A 17,494-nucleotide genomic window follows, 5' to 3' on the forward strand; every position below is an offset into this window, starting at 1 on the left:
TGAATGAAGGGGCGGCGGTAGAGCCTGTGATTTTTGGGGAGTCAACTCATGATTTTTGACTGCTTGGGCTGGTAATGTTGCTTCCAAGATGGTCTTTGGTTCCAGTCCAGTTCCAATCCAGAGAGGGACTCACAGGTTAAGAGAGGAGGGAGGTGCTGGATATCAGCAGTGGCCAGTAGGGATCAGCATGTGTCCTGAGAATGCTGGGAGTTCAGGTCTGCAGGGCAGGATCAGGGGTGACAGGTTTGTAGAAATTTTGGTGGTGTCCGGAACCCGCCCCCACCCAAACTCTGCCCCCCCACCCGCTCAAGGCTCTGGGAGGGAGTTTGGGTGAGGGAGGAGGTCTGGGGTGCAGGTCCTAGGCTGGGGCAGAGGATTGGGGTGCAGGCTCTAGGAGGGAGTTTGGGGTTGGGAGGAGGTGCAGAGGGAGGGGGTGCAGGGGTGAGGGCTGTGGGTTGTGGCTGCAGATGAGGGGTTTGGAGTGTGGGAGGGGCTCAGGGCGAGAGTCGGGGTGAGGGCTCTGGGGCTGGGAATGGGAGGTTTGGGGTGTGGGAGGGGCTCGGGGAGTTGTGGGAGTTTAAATTCTTTTTCCTGTTACTTTATATTTCACTTGTGTCTAGAGGCTCCCGTTGCTAGGCCCTGTGGAAACACATCACTCGTCTCTTCCCCAAAGAGTTCACAATCCGGACAGACAAAAGGTGGGAGAAATAACTAATATCATCACTTTACAGGTGAGGAAGGGCAGTGGCTTGCCCGAGGTCGCCCAGGGAGCCTGTGACAGAGCTGCAAATTAAACCCAGATCTCCTGAGTCCCAGCCCAGAGCCTCAACCCTGAGACCAGCCTTTCTCCCAACCTTTTATTTCTTCACATTCTGGTGGAGAAACTGTCGCAACCTTCTGACGTGGGGACATGACATTGGCTGGAGGTCCCTCCAGAACGAGCAAGGGCCTTGCTCAGAATGCTTAGCAGCGTGTGGCTTCGGGTACAACTGTGCCTGGTGTCAGGGTTAAAAAGTAAAGCTTCTGTTTAGCTGGCACTTGGGAAGGTCTGTGCTCCTCTGAGCCTTTCAGGGCGCTCGCCACACGATTTCAAGAGCTTGTCTACATGGGGACATTGAAGGAAGATTAAGCTAAAGTGAATTAAGCCCACTTTACTTCTGAATGAGTGTCTACACAGGTATGCATCCGAAGAAGTGGGCTGCAGTCCACGAAAGCTTATGCTCTAATAAATTTGTTAGTCTCTAAGGTGCCACAAGTACTCCTGTTCTTTTTGCGGATACAGACTAACACGGCTGCTACTCTGAAACCTGTCTACACAGGATGCTTTAACTGTAACTTCACGCCTTTCGTTTGTCTTCACTTTCCAGAGAGTCCCCATGTAGACAAACCCCAAGTCTCGGGTCTCCTTTTTGCAGAACCAGACAGTGGGCAACATTTGTGCCGAGGTGGCTTAAAAACCAGTAGGACTTAAAAGCCTAGGCACTGGTGAAAATTTTACCCGATGTTGTTTAACTTATGAATGAAAAATAATGTACGTAATGCAGCCAGACCCCGGAGCGTCACCAAACTCTTGGTGGGTGCAATCAATACCGAGGAAAAGCAAATGCTCCTCTCTTTGCAAATGCTCTGTGGAAGGAATTGACAGCATCTCTTTCCTCCCCCTTTACCCAGATGTGCCAGTGCCCATCGGTGACTGAAACTGAACCACCTTGCGATGGCCCCTTTCCGGCGAAAGCGGGAGGGAAGCATCCCAGCAGTGGTGAACATAGGAACCAAGAGCGAGACCAGGACCCCAAAGAATGGGAGTGTGGCAGGTAAGAGACAGAGCGGCCTTTTCCTTGGGTCCTTTGGAGCTTCTGCCCCTGCTGAGAGGGTCAGCCACTCAATGCAGGGTTCTCTCATGGATTTTAACACTTTGGGAGCTGGCGAGAGACTCTCTTGGGGCTGACCGGAGACCACAACAAAGAGAGAAAGGGTCCCTAGGGTCATCCCGGTGAAGTAGCAGTCCCTGTGCCCGGCTCTAGACATTCCTGCTAACTGAAGTACAATCTGCCATGTCTAGTGTATGGTCAGAGGCGGGGCGCTCAAAGCGTGACATTGCCTGCATGGTGTGCCAGTGCACCTCCTCCCTGTGGCTGTCGTGTTTCCCTTCATCCACACGCTCTTCCTCACAAAGCGGCATCGCTCTTCGTAAACCCGATGAGTCCCTGCCCATGAAGGCGCACACGTGAAGAGTTTGCCGTTCTAATCCCAGATGGGCAAAGCCAAGGGCCGTGCTGGCAAGGGTGCTAGTTCCTGTGTATAAAATAGAGCAAACGCTGCCTCCTTTGATACCAGTAGGGAGGTGTGGGCCCTGGAGATTGCAGGTTCCAGCAGGATCAGCGGATCTTACTGCCTCACTCAGTCCCTGCCGGCTGCACCCCCAGATTGTCTGTAAAAACATCTGTGGGCTGCACTGTGTCTGCCCCGATTCAAATAGGCTTAGAGCCCCGTCGGGCGGGGGTGGGGAAGGAGAAGCACAATTCATTGTTTCCCATGTGCCGGGATTATTTGGATTTCAGGTGTAGCTTCCCCCGACGTGGGGGTTAACTTTGTTTTTAATCACGCCCTTACCGCATGGGTGGTGATCGGCCACGCCAAGTCACTGGCAAGCGGGAAGGTGTGAAAACCGGTTTGCACAATTGACACCTTATCAGGCAGCTCCTCCCATCTCGAAGTTAGGTGTTGTGTCTGTTTGCTTTTGGAAATGAGCCTTAGACCCCACATGGTGTGAGAGCGTGTCTGCAGTACTCACTGGCGAATAGCTTTCCGATTTTTATTTAGCTAGTAGGGAAACCTGCATGATTTTGCCTCTTGGAGAAGAAAACCCTGGAGAGGAGGAATAACACTTAACTCTTAACTAGAAACCCCCTCCCCCAACCCCCCAGTGCGAACATCCCTGTGTTTGGATTGGGCCCACACTGCGATAGAGGTGAACGCTAGTGGCGCAATTTTAAAAAGATGACTAATATTGTGCAGGAGGACAGGCTTTTCTTACTGGGTTTGCACCACAGAAACGCTAAACGAGCTCTTGAGCTTGTCACGTGTCCCAGTGGCGCTCTATCTGCGTGGCCTAGCAGTTACGTGTAGCTTGTGAATATCCCGGTTTTACCCAGTGTGATGTGCCCCCCCCCACCGCCCCCAGTTGGCAGCCAAGCTTCTGTTTCCTTTTGAAAAAACAATGTCTCAAATAGAGACTGAGCCCTGGCGTGAACTGAAAGCTTCTAGTTCTGCCCCTCCAAGGGAGTTGATCGCATTTATTGTCCAGGTGGAAGACATTTTGTCTTGTCCGTTCCCGTTCGCATGCCCAACAAAACCCCAGTTCTTTTGCTTTGGGGAGGAAAACCCTCTGACTCTTGTGCTGTTCTGAGCAGAGGGACTGGTTGGTTATTTTGGGACCAAAAACTAGTTCTGCTTTGCCTTTGCTGTTTGACTTCTTGTCTTGCCATCACGCTCGAGCAGGTGTTCATTCTCCAGCAGTTCTGGTGAAAAAGATTGCGGTAAGATATTGGGCATCTCTGAACTTGTCTGCTCTGCTTGGGCACCAAGACTAGATCTTTCCGCCTCCTCCCCAGTGCTCAGACCTCCCACAGGTTCATTATCATTAGGGTGGATTGCATCACACAGTAGAGATACCGGCAAAGTAGAAACCATCTTTCTTCCCCCTCACTTGGCTCATGGGTTGGTGGGTGAGGTCTCTGTCGAAGCCCTATGTGAAGCCATAGCTTGTGTCACATGGGAAACTTGTTAATTTTGTGTGTTGTGGCCCTTGTGCCAGGCGCTGTACAAAGACAGAACAAAAGCGCTCACGCTCTGAGTGTAAGACCGATAAACGGGGAGTACAAGGGAACAATTAGAGCCCAGGGGTGGCCAACCTGTCACTTTGGAGCCACGTGCTGCAGGACACGGTGTGCTAAGCCCTAATCCTTTCCCTGCTCTGCCTTCCCAGCATGCCTCCCCTCCAGATCTCCCATTGCTGGGGCACACGCTAGAAAACAAGAGGCGAGGGGGCGGCAGGTCACTGGGGGTAGAAGCTGTTCTGTGTAACCTCGTGGAAGCTGCAAAGGGAAGCTGAACTCTTCACCCCGCTGCATGTACATTGTTATTCGAGGTTGCCTGCAGTTGGGGTGGAGGGGGAAGTCAATGAACAAACTAGTAAAACACTTGGGTTTGGGGTGGGTGGGGGAATGTTTCTAGATAACAGACTTCACACACCGATATTTTTTTAGCGGGTGGCAGGGTGTGAAGTGTGGGCAGAGCGCCTTCCAGGTAACTGTCAGCATAGGTGGAGTAGAAATGAACGACAGCCGTTGTTTTTGTTCCTTTTAACCTCTGTGAAAAGCCACAGCTAAAGGGCACCTTTTCCATTCAAATCAGAGAGGTTGTCAGAGCCAGCCGCCGGGGAGAGGGGAGGTGTCAGTTTGTGACCTCTCGTTTCCCCATAAAGCGTAGTAAATTCCTACTCTGCAATGCAGAACCAGCCCTTCTGATTTCATGAATGGCAGAGTCCATGTGAAGATGAGGAGGAGTATGGTACAGTACATCCCCAACTGGGAGGATGGATCGGGGAAACGTGGGAATCCTTCAGGGAGAGGGAGCTGTACAGGAAGCATTGAAAATAGTGCCTGCAACTGGCGTTAAGGCTTTGCCAGTGTTAGGCTCCATTGAAGTAGAGCATCTAAAACTAACTTCTAGTTTCTGCCTTTTGGACAAGAAGTGCGGCTGCAGACTCACAGCAGTGGTGGGCAACCTGCGGCCCGTCAGGGTAAGCTGATTGTGGGCTGTGAGAAATTTTGTGGACAGTCCATGTCCGCAGGCACAGCCCCCCCGCAGCTCCCAATGGCTGCGGTTCACCGTTCCCAGCCAATGGGAGCTGCGGGAAGCGATGGCCAGCACATCTTGTGGCCTGCAGCTCCCAGTGCCTGGGAACAGGGAACAGCGAACAGCGGCCACTGGGAGCTGCGCGGGGCCGTGCCTGTGGACCGTCAACAGCTGCAAAATGTCTCATGGCCTGCAATCCGCTTACCCTGATGGGCCGCAGGTTGCCCACCACTGCTTTACAGGGACTGCATGTGTGAACTTTAGCAGCTGGGAGGAGGGTCAGTTTTTATTAACTGTCTGCAAACTATCCTAATCTGGTAACTTTTTGCCAGCCGTATTCACAGTCTTTTGCCTAAGAAGATAGGCATTGCTATGCTACACTGGATCATACCAACAGTCTCTCTAGCCTGGTATCCTGTCTCTGACAGGCGACTTCACAGAAAGGTGCTAGAAACCTCATCGTGGACAATTATGGAATAGTCCACCCATAGGAGAAGTTTCTTCCTGACCCCTATCAGTTAATGACTGTCTTATATCCTGAAGCCTGAGGACTGTGTTTTCTAAACGTGTTTTAAAATAGTAACTAATATGTCTGTGGATGTTCTCATCCATATAAATCTTTCTAACCCTTTGAGTCCTGGATCAAGCTTTTGGCCTCAGGCAGTGAGTGCCATGGGCTAACTATTTTTTTTCATGCAGATTATTTCTTTTGCCCGTTTTAAATTTGATACATTTCAAATTTACTGACTGGCCCCTTGTGTTTCTCTGGTGCATTCCCCTCTTATTCGTCTCCCTCTGAAATAAACAACCCCAGCCTCTCCACCCTCTCTTCATAGGAAAGGATCTCCGGGTTTCTAATTGGTTTTTGTTGACTGTCTCTGAACCCCACCTATTTCTACGGGATTTCCTTGTCTGAGAGCGGCTGTCCAGAGCGTACCACAGGAGCCCAGAGGAGGCGATCCTGTCGAATGGCATCATGTAGTATTTTGGTGGGTTTTCCACCCCATCCCATCTGGAGCAGCTGGAAGGATACGCCTTTACTTCAGATCATACTGGGCAGAGGGCAGCATTGGGCTAGAGGGCTTTGGCTGATTGGGACGTAGAATATACAGAAATTGAGAGCACCAAAGATTACATTCAAGGCAACGTGTTTTCAATGAGCTGCATAAAACTGTCGTTTAAGCCCGAATTGCAGAGCGAACATCCCAAGCATAACGTGATGCTTTAGAAAATCCAGCTGGTTCTTTATCTCTGCCCAGGGGGAAAACCTTTATTTGTAGAACCCATTTGATCAGCAAGAGCTTTAAGCGAAGTCCGATTCCTTCCCTCCATGATCGCCACTATCACCTAACTCGGACACCTTGGAAGATTCTGCCTTTAGCTGAGGGACGCCACCAGAAGTGGATACGCTCTGAAGCTGCAATGATGCTGGTTTTCTGTAGTGGTCAGAGGAACAAGGGGAGACTGAAGTCTCTCAAGTGACCTCGGGACCTGAACACTCCAGTTAACGGAAGGTCACATGTCTAAATCCCTCTGAAAATCTTGTCTGCTGAATGCAAGCAGAGCGGTCTGTATAGGGACCATTTACTAACATTTCCCACAAGGTGTCAGCATCCCTTAAAGAGAGCTCAGCGTTCCTGTCCCCTAACGTGCTGGCTGTTTTACCCAGGCCTTCACCGGATCCCAGGGGAGCTTTCCAAGAGTTAATACCCTTGCATCTCTTTATTATCGAACACAGCGGGAAGGGAGCAGGTCAAAGAGAAGGATATGCAGTAGAAATGTTCATGCTGCCGTACATCCTGCAGCTGTCAGGATCCAAAACAAGGTCCATAGCCACACACTGACTGCTTTCCACATGCTAAGAGCAGAGCACCTGCATCAGCGTCTGAGTTTTAAAGCATAAACTAGACCCCGCTTGATGTGTTCTGTCTGTTCCTGGAACCAGACTGGGACCAGGCGGCCTTTTGTCGTACTCCTGAGACACCAGTTCAACGTGTATGTTCTTTATAACTAGGTTGGGAAGTTGTCCACCCTGGCAGTAGCACTTGCTTCCAGAATTGTTGGGCCTCTGCTGAGCCTGCCAGTAAAGGGGCCAGTGTTAGTGCCATTTCTGGTGTAGGCCCCTATCCCAGTGGGGGGCTGGACTGAAAGCCCTCCCTCGCATTCATCCCACAGAGACCATGGATGGGTTGGATTCCAATCTGTGCCTGACCTGAATGCCTGATATGGTGAAGAGCAAATTGTCACATGGGAATGTTCTAGAAACCCTGCTCCGGTGGTTTTCAACCTCTTTTCATTTGCGGACAGCTTGGGAAATCTATTGTCTGTGCAGTGTATATCGTTGAATTCCATCCAGTCCGTTTTCAGTCTGTCTTTCGCGGGACTCTAGACATAGTCTGCGGACAGAGCACACGCTGAAAACCACTGCCCTAATCTGTGCATTTCATCTGTATTCTGGCTTCAAATCGCTTCCCCTCACAGGAAGAGAGTGAAATGTTTCCATTTCAGCTGCTGGTCACTGCAGAATTATTGCAGTGGATGGCTTAGGCCATGACCCACATACCAGACACATGTCTGTGGGGCTTTACGGGGAAAGAATCCTTTTTATTAGTGATATAAAATGAATTAACTTTGCAAGCAGGGAATCACCACTTCTGCTTGGCAGGCATACGCCCCCTACCCTCCAAAACATTGGTGTGAGAGCCAAGGGGTTAGCCAGGAAGCCTGGTGAATTGTTACAGACCTGAGGCGTCCTGGTTAATCACATCCTGTTTGTGTATCCACGCCCACACCCATGTGTATTGATCCCTGCCAAACAATTCTTGGATGACTGGAGGGAAATACATGGCGTTGCTGGCGCGCGACAGGATTAAGACTGTGTGGCAGCTCAGACAATGGCCCTGCTGGAAGAAAGAAACAAAAGCCTCACGGCACCGTTTCTATCCCCCAGGCCGGTCCCTGGAGCTGCAAAGGGGACATTGGGGCGTTCCCTGCGCCACGTTGATGCAGGAGCCTGGATTGCAAAGCGCAGCTCCTTCCCTGCTCTAGGCTAGGAGCGGCTGGGAGCTCTCTGGAGTCAGCATCTTCAGGCCCAGTCCTCGGCGAGAGGGCAGAAGTGGGTCAAATGAAGGCCTCGTTGTATGGGTGAGTTTCAAAGGGCGCATCTCGTCCAGTCCTCTTTGGCCAGAAGAACAATGGCTCTGACACGGGGACTGGTGGAAGTGGCTCTGGTTATGACCAAATGTAAAGGGGCAAATACATCTCATTGCTCAGTCTTCTGGGTGCTCCTTGGCAAGACGGTGCAATGTTCAGCCATGCAGTGCCCTGAATAGGATGCTAGGCCGAGCAGCTGGGGTTTGAAGGCTGTTTCGGGTCTCATTGTCGGTGGCTCACAGGCCTAGAGAGAGATAGGGAGATCTATCTATCTATCTCTATCTGTGGTATGCTTTAAAACAACCTCCAGTCTGATGCTGGAGCTGTCTGTCTGTCTCAGTTTGTTCAGACATCGCAGCCACACGGCGCGCTCATGTTCATAGGGTTACCTTGGAGCCACGCCAGAGGCAGCCGGCACCCAAGACATGGCGATAAATTATAAAATATCTTGTTATTTGCCAGCCCTCTTGCAGCCCCTTCTAAAGAGCGTGTGAAATCGGGCCCTTGTGCAGCACTGCTCCGTGCGACCAGATAACCTGCTGCCTGTGGTTAGGTTTGGGGGCGTTGAGCATATCTGTTCTTGACACCTGAGCCATCTCTGGGAACGTTCAGCTATTCTGAAGAAAGTGGGCTGTCGCTGAGTTGTCGTAACCTCTTCAAAGGAGCCCTGCACGGCTCCCGGCAGAAGCTGTAGAGCCCGTGCTTGCTGTTAGCTGTGTTTAGTCATTCTGAAAGGTTGTTTTTTAACTTCTGTCTTTTCCCTTGCAGCCTGGACACCCCTGTACAGATTGCTTCTGCCCGACTGAACGCTGCATGCGGGTCCTTGGGAGCCTTCACAAACTCTTCCCACAAAACCACCAACTCTTACTTGCCAGGCTCTGCTGGCAGGACTTAGATAACGTTTAAACGTGTGTAACGGCAGCAGGCAGGGTCTGTCTGCGTTGGGATCAGGGCCCGCCTGCGCTGGGCAGTTTGCAAACATATATAGGGTGGAGAGTAAGGACTAACAAGATTTTAAAGTGCGGGGGGGGGGGGAGTGAGGTGTGGGAATCTCAAAGTTGCATAGACCAGCTGTGCTCGTTAAATCCGAGTGAGTGATGGCTGTACAGGCCAGTCATCGTGTACATAGGTTACCTTGCTCCAGGTAGAAGCAGAAAGAGGAGTGTTTTCCCCTGCCTTGTAACTGGGGTGGGTGACGCTTCGGTGAATTGAAATTGAAGGTTGTCTGGGGTTAATGTCGGTTTGCAAGTCTCTCTAACGCCTCCCCCTCCTCTCTGGAACTCTGCCGTGAGGACCCGAGAGTCTGAGATCCCTCCAGCTGATGTATGGAGGGGCTGTGGGGCCTACTCATATGGTTGGGCGCTCATCATTTTGGGCATGTCTGAAAACTTTACCCAAATTCCAAGTGACTTAAAAGTGTAATGTCCCTTGACCTCGGCCAAGATTTTCAAAAGTGACTTGGGTAGTTGTAGTTTTTCAGGGCCAGGCCTGAGACACCTTAAAGGGGCCTGACTTTCAGAAGGTGGGCGTCTTTCTCAAAAACCGGTCCCTTGACCTGCTTTCCAATGGGGCACCCGAAATCTCTAGTCACGTCTGAAAACGGTTGAGGCTTCGTCCGTACGCTAGGCAGGTGCCAAAGTTGCTTTTGAAAATGGGCCTTAGGCTCCTTGCTCGTGGGTGTCTTAGGCACTCATGGAAACGTCACCCTTCCTCACGAACTCCTGCCTGTGCTGTGTGGGGTGGGGGAGTGCTTGCCGCTGCAGTAGAGCAGGGCTGGAAAGGTGCAAAATAACATTTCTGTAGTTACGGAGCAATCTGCTGCCCGCTATCAAGGCAGGTAGAACAGCTGAGGAACAGGTAAGCGATAGCCACAATGTTTTATTCAGTAAAACTTAAAAATTGGTACAGCTTGTGGTTCTGGGTGTCTCCCGGGGTTTTACCCCGGCACTGTTGTGTATGTCAGAGATTCCTACAGATCTTCATCCAAGGCTCCTTGAAGTCAACAGAGAGACTCCCATCAACTTCAGTGAGCTCTGGATCAGGCAAATGGTGAAACAGGAGGGAACTCGGAGGAAAAAACTCAGCAACGTGTTTCTTTAACAGTGAAAGACCCAAGACTTCAGTTCGTTAACTGAGGCCCGTCCGACTGCTTTGCCCGTGAGGTGGCTTGGGTTTTTCCTCCCTGCGTAAAAATTCAGATCTACCCCTAACTCTCATGTTGTCAGAAACAGTAGGCCCAACCTGCGTATAGCACCTGGCACTCTTGCGCCCTGCAAAACTGGGACTTTGTTAACGAACAAAACACAACGAGCAAGAAAATAAATAGCTGTTCAATACCTTGTTTTAGACAATTAAACCAAAAACAAAGCAGCAAGAAGGGAAGTGGTAGTTTCAGTTCCCACAATCTGCAGATTTGCAGTGGCAACCACACCAAATTCTGCCGAAAGTCGTTCTCTGTTGAGAACTGAAGGCTTCTACTCGCCAAGGCAAGATTTTAAGATTTTGCACCACTTGTGGGCATGGCAGCTGCCTAAATCAGTTCAGGAGAGACCGCTAGCTGCCCTTCTATGTCTTAGGTGTTGATGACCTCTCCACTGTTTGCAGGAGACAAGATCTTGCTGGATGATTAAAGTAAAAAATATCTTCCAGCAATGCTTTATCTGTAACTTAAAATTCTGTGCATGTCTAGTGACTTGAGATTTTAATACACTGTTGCCAAAACCAGGTAAGTTTAACAAGTTTTTCCTGTCTTAACGAGCAAGGGGAAAGCTCCCGTATTTAATAATACCTAGCTCTTACCTCCTTTGTACAGTATCATTATCCCCATTTTACAGATGGTGTACAGTGTGACGTGACTTGCCCAAAGTCACCTGGGAAGCCAATGGCAGAGCTGGAACTAGAAACCACATCTCCTAAGTCCCAGTCCAGTGCTCTGTCCTATAGGCTACACTGCTCCTCTTTTACATATTTCGTTTTATGGTCACCCATAGTCTCAGCGTTGAGTGCACTGTAGTAAATGACTGTTCTCTAATAGCTTATTCTCTTTCAGCTCTCCAAAGCAAACTCTCATTATATCAGGAGCCATAACGAGGGTAAGGCTGTCTGACAATGTATCTTGTTGCCTAGCATTAAATGTAGCATTCTATTGCTGTTTATGCCCTTAGCTTTTTCAGTGTGTTTTGTGGGGATCCGTTTCCCTCCACGGACCTGTAGACCTCTTGTAGGAACAACCCGACAGAATTGTGTGTATTTCAGAGCCTCTCTTCTGGTCCCCTGCATGTATTGGCTCAGGAGTTCCTGACCTGGGCTAACTTCCCAGGGGGAGGCAAGGGCCAGTTGCAAGCAGGATTCCTACCATGCTGTCCTTCCCATATTGCTAACTGGAATGATGGTCCTGGCTAGATTGGGCAGGGAGGGGGGTTCCTGGTACACAAAGGGCTCAAAATTGCTGTATTAAATCCATCAAATGTAGCTTTAAGAGGAGACTAACACCTCTGTAGAGCGGCTAATAACAATAAAAACTAGTAGTAATGATAAAAATTCCTCTTATAGAGTGTTTGTCGCCAGTAGATCTCTAAGCGCTTCCCAGTCACTCATGTATTTATCCTCACAACCCCCCTGGGAGGCAGGGCAGGGTTGTTATTCCCCATTGTACAGCTGGGGGAACCGAGGCACAGAGAGGCTAGGTGGCTTGCCCAAGGTCCCATAGAAAGTCTGTGCGGGGAATTAAACCTGGGCCTCCCACATCCTAAGCTAGTGCCCAAACCGCTGGACCATCCTTCTGCTAGAGGCCGATAAACATAAGAGCGGCCAGATTGGGTCAGACCAAAGGTCCATCTAGCCCAGTATCCTATCTTCTGACAGTGGCCAATGCCAGGTGCCCCAGAGGGAATGAACAGAACAGGGAATCAGCAAGTGATCCATCCCCAGCTTCTGGCAAACAGAGGCTAGGACACCATCCCTGCCCATCCTGGCTAATAGCCATTGATGGACCTATCCTCCATGAGGTTATCTAGTTCTTTTTTGAACCCTGTTCTAGTCTTGGCCTTCACAACATCCAAAGAGTTGTGTGGAAAAAATACTTCCTTTGTCTGTTTTAAACCTGCTGGCTATTCATTTTATAACATCCTCCCCAATTCCCAAAATCCGACCCTCCCCACTTGCCATTCGACAAACTGAACCAGGCCTGTGTTAAGAGGTGGGGAGGGGAGGGGAGCTCTTTGCCCACCAGCTGCCACTGAGCGTGTCACTGCTCTTCCTTGTTTATTTTCCAAGGTCTGTCCGATTTAGCCCCTACACAGTCTTTCTAGGGCCACAAAGACTTCCCTCCAGCCACTGCCCAGATGGCTCACCAGAAACCGCAGCCCTGCCTGGAGAAGTTTGGTGCGATGTTGTGGGGCAATCTGCACGTCCCCCAGCCCCGCAAGTGAACCGGCAGGAAGCAGCACCTGGGTCTGAAAAGATGAGACAGAGCACGTGAGAGAAGGCTAAAATCAGACTGGGGGAGCAAAGCCAAACCTCGTGCTGAGCCTCACAGAACAACAGCGTCCTTTGTATTTAGTGAGGCTTGAAACTAATTCACCTTTCAGTTCTCCCTCCTCCCCCAAGGATCAGTCAATGTCTAGAGCTTTTAAAACTCCCTTTAAAATAGAGGGTCCTGTGGCACCTTTAAGACTAACAGAAGTATTGGGAGCTTTTTACAGATTCAGACTAACACGGCTACCCCTCTGATGCTTTAAAATAGAGAGGTCTGTGTTTTAAAATATATGTTTTGAGGGGTGGGGGGAATCAGGGAGCCGGCCTTAGTAAGCTGGAGTAGTCTGTTCATGTCGGGAGCAATATGGATTGAATTTGGATCCCAGCCCTTAAAATGGTGACAACTTTCTCTTAAGCTCTCAAAGTGACTCGGAGAAGCAGTAGCGGTCGTCGTGCGGAATCCAGATGGCGGAATGGATACGTAGCCAGCTGTCCTGCTTTTTATGTGGTGCAGGTGGGGGCAGTGGGGTCTCGTTAATGGGGGACAAGAGGTGTAGGAGGATGGGGTGGACGTGCTTTGCATCGGCCACCCGCCAGAGAGGGAGGAAAAGAGGGTTTTCTGTGACTTGCTATTGATGTGGCTCTGTGTAGTGACCATAGACTGAAGGGGACCGGGGAAGGGCCAACAAACTGGTTGGTTACGGAGCAGCCTCAGTGACATCAAGGCTCCTTTCCAGTCTTCACTGAGTAGTGGGATTGCTCGGTGCTTTGAAAGAGAACGTGCCTGTCTGATTTCGGATTGGTTTTGCCTTTTGGAGGGGGCCAGCTGAACCTTGAGACTGTAATTACATGGTTTCGCCTGGTCCCTTCTAATGTACTGGGAATTTATCTTCACCCCACTGTTCTTTATGGCAGGGGCTCTGTTTTATTTCTCTTTCTGTGCCTGTATGTTTGGGATTTTTTTTCTACATTTAAAAATATCAAGTCCATTAGCAGAAGAGTTTAGTATTAGTCCAGATTAATTACTGGTTGGTTTGGTTTTGCCCTGCCCTATGGTTAACATAGCTTCCAGAGACTGAATTGTGCCTCCACGTTGTTGTTTTGCCATGTGTATTTTGACAGACATGTGGTCAGAAGCTGGGCTCTAAAAATGCCTGAACTTGTGTCATGTAGCTGGCTCCAGACCCCATCTGTAAAATGCTCGTGTGACGTGTTAGTGGCTTCTAGTTAAACCTGGAATCCCCTCTTCTAAATTCAGGCATCAGGGCCCCTAATTAACTAAGATTACCTTGTCTGCATCATGCATAAAAAATTCTTTCTGGTGATCTTGAGGTTGGTTTGTTTAATTGACTTTTATTAAAAAAAGATTTAAAATTGAAATTCACATGAATCCCCTGAGCTGTTAAGTAACTTTTTTCTTCTAAGGCTGTAATCGGAGAAGGTTGTTAATGGACCTCAGCTGCAACATTCTAAATGATCTGAACTTGCCCAAAGATCCAGGGTTTTCATTAAGATTGAGAAGCTTGGATCAGATCCACCTCTAGCAGGCCAGGTTGGTTTTCCGTACCCACACCACAGGAGACAGACTGTAAACTGCGGCCTCGCAGGAACTCAATGGTCAGGCAGACTTGAAGCTCTGATGGATCTGATCCAGAGTACAGTAATTGCAAATTAAGAAATTAGTATATCATTGCTTTCTATGCAGTAGAGTTGCACCTTCTTAACTAGTTGGTAAATTTGGCCTGAGATGTATTAAAAACCCTCTACCTGTAGACTCGTGACCTCAGTGTGGTGGTGGTGGTGTTGCACCCTTTAGATATCTCTTATTGCTACCTGAAATGTGGGCTGACTTTGAAACTGGTTGAATACTTTAGCTCTAGAGAGGAACCACTAGTAACTTGCGTTGCTTGGTGAAAGCCGAAATGAGCCTTATTCTCTAGGCGCTGAAGCCTAGGTGTGTGTGAGAGAGCACGAGAGAGGGGTCTCTGGTGTCACCGGAGGTTTTGTTCCCGATTCCACGCACCTCAGGATGCTAACTGTGCCTCTCACCTGACCTGCTCTGTTTGTTATTGATGGCATAAAGGATATTTTTGTTTGGCCTTGTGTTCATCCCGCTTACTACCTGCCCAGGAGCAGGTGGCAGTGAGCTTGTTGACGGGGGATTTAGAAGAGAATGCGTTTAAGTACAAAACAAAACAAAAAAGTTGCTTTTTATGCTTGTATTTGACCAAAGCAAACTCATGCCTCTAACAGGAATCCAAATGTGCTCTGCAATCGGGAATCCAGCCATTTCTATCGCTGCATTCTTGTTTACAGATCTTTCATTCACTTCTCTCTCCATTGCTACTGCTCCCAATATACAGTTTTGCTCTGACCATGTCACCCAGTTATTTCAGTGACTTGAGATTGGCTTGCTAACAAGGGATGGAGACCACTCTGTGTTTCAGGAGCAGTCTGTATTTTATAAGACTAATTGGAAGCTGTGGTTGTCCCTGGTAAGTGAAAAGACCTTGCATCATGTTAGTCCAACATGAGGAGTTCACCATTAGTGAAATGGCTCTTTGCAGAGTGGCCAAGTGTGTGCCCTTTGAGAGCCCAAAACTGGGCCAGAGCCTGGTGTCTCATGCCTGTCAAGCATCACTCAGTGTCCCAAAAAATTACAAATACTGTGCTGTGTCTCTGCCAGCAGATCCTAGGGATTCTCTGGTGATGCGGTCCCTGTGCATCAGAGATCAGAATCCAGCCCAGACTTTGCAAGGGCACAGCATGCTCGCACAATGCGTCACATGTTCAGTTCCAGATATCGCTACATGTCTGTAGTCAGTTAAGCCCCTTAATTCATGGTTAAAATGTTAGTTAGTTGATGGGATGCAAATTACAAAAAAGCAATTTTAAAGAAAAAATATTTAAGCCTAGTTTTGTTCATGGCCCTTTGAGTTTTTTAGGCTGTGTTGGTTAATCATCTTTTTTGCTGAAGTGTGTATGTAACTGAATATTTTATAAGATGTGGTTGGTCTTTTTAAATGTCTTAGGTTATTTTCACTTGTAAAATAATAAAGGCTGTTGGACTGAGAAGCATCTTTCTGCTTGTTTATTGTTTGATCCCATCCATGTCACACGGCCAATTTCATTTTACAACAGCAGTAACTCCTTCGGATTTAACTGTTGTCATGTCGTTACAGGATTGTTGATGTGGTTAAGGGTTAAAAATATCCCAGGATAAAACTGCCATAGTTAAATTATAAGACAATTTTTATAATGGATATCAACCCTCATGCTTCAGATAATAAGCCAACCATGGAGGTTAGGAATAATTTCCCTCAGTGTATAGATTGTGGGATAACTGTCCATCATGGGGTATTTTTGTTTTGTACCTTCCTCTCTGATATCTGGCACTGGCCAAAATCAGAGACAGGAGACTAAAATAGTTAGACAACTAGTCTGATAGTTTCTAGGAATTAAAAAAAAAAAGTAAAGGAGGTGAATTCCAGCCAGGAGCAATGCTCTCATCATGTGAACAACTTCCACAAAATTACCAAAAAATAAGACCTTCTCATTAACAATTTTGTTTATCTTTAATAAAAAAAAATTCAGGAACAGTACAAAATACCTTCTTACATAAGCAGTCATAAAAAAGGGCATCATATTTACACAGTAAGTGAGCAGCATTGAGGCAAATGGGTTATGGGTTAGAATAAGGATAAACACCACTGTTTAAAATACACCGGTATCTTGTTTTACTGTATTTATCACCTATAGGTGAAGGAAAATAAGATCTCCAGATCAATTCCCAATTAAGGATATTTTACACAGCTTTTTCTATAGAGTAATATTGATGTGAAGCTAGGCTGGGCAAAGGAACATCTCTCTAGACGACTAGAAAGATCGAACATTAACCTTTATGATCAGTACAAGCTCCACGTCACGGAAAATATACCAGTGGCGGGAAAAAACAAGGTGTGTTTTTCAGTTAACAGTAATGTTACTTTCTGCACCACTGGCAAAAACTCATCTTGACACAGTCTCAGTTTTCAGTTTAAAACATGGTTAAGAACATGTTAGAAAAAACATCTGTCAGGGCTGGGCTGGGCAGGTAGACTTAAGCCTGCCCCAGTGCAGGGAATGAAGGATCTCCTGAGGTCCTTTCCAGCCTGACATCGCTGTGATTCTATCGGGGCCCTAAAGTTAGACACCTAAGTAAGTGGCCTGTTTTTGTGGGTTTTTTGAGTAACTAGGTACATTGAGAGTGACAGTATCTTCTATGGAAGGTGCAATTGATTCTTGAGTCTCAAGTCAGAAGGAGCCACTTTGCTCACCTAGTGCAGCGGTTCTCAAACTGTGGGTCAGGATCCCAAAGTGGGTCACAGCCCCGTTTTAATGGGGTCACCAGGGCTGTCTTAGACTTGCTGGGGCCTGGGGCCAAAGCTGAAGCCCGAGGGCTTCAGCCCTGGGCGGTGGGACTCAGGTTACAGGCTCCCTGCCTGGGCTGAAACCCTTGGCCTTTGGCCCTGCCACCTGGGGCGACAGGGCTCAGGTGAGCTTGGCTTTGATTCCCCCCCCCCCCCCCCGGGTCACGTAGTGATTTTTGTTGTCAGAAGGGGATCGCAGTGCAATGCAGTTTAAGAACCCCTGACCCAGTGTGTCAGAGGCCACAGGACTCGCCTGCATTAATTCCTCTTTGAAATTGAGCAGATCTTTTAGAAGGAAAATCCACTCTTGATGTAAAAATTTCCAGTGATGGAGAATCCACAGCCCTTGGTGAGTTGATCCAGTGGTTAATTACTCTCAATGTACAGTTTAGTTTGTCTAGCTTCAACTTCCAGCCAGTGAATCTTGTTAGACCTTTGTCTGGTAGATTGAAGAGCCCTGTATTATCGAGATTTTGTACTCAGCTTTATGAGAGCTGGATACGTGGCCTGACTTACCAAATGCCTAAAGTGGACTTAAGGCCCCAACTTTCAAAAAATCTTGGGCCAAATGTTTAAGTATCTGGCTCTTCTGTATC

General features: G+C 48.5%; 1 long non-coding RNA gene across 2 annotated transcripts; it reads left to right on the forward strand.

Moving 5' to 3' along the window:
• Nucleotides 1-618: 618 nt before the first annotated feature.
• LOC117869364 lies at nucleotides 619-15,564 on the forward strand. 2 transcript variants are annotated; one of them, XR_004643808.1, is made up of 5 exons: nucleotides 619-698; nucleotides 1,672-1,814; nucleotides 7,811-8,004; nucleotides 8,782-11,105; nucleotides 12,289-15,564. It is a non-coding gene; the product is annotated as an uncharacterized LOC117869364 (long non-coding RNA). The 2 variants fall into 2 exon arrangements; XR_004643807.1 differs by lacking the exon at nucleotides 12,289-15,564 and having other exon boundaries at nucleotides 8,782-11,885.
• Nucleotides 15,565-17,494: the final 1,930 nt, after the last annotated feature.

Source organism: Trachemys scripta, chromosome 23 (genome assembly GCF_013100865.1).
Source record: "Trachemys scripta elegans isolate TJP31775 chromosome 23, CAS_Tse_1.0, whole genome shotgun sequence".
NCBI lineage: Eukaryota > Metazoa > Chordata > Testudines > Emydidae > Trachemys > Trachemys scripta.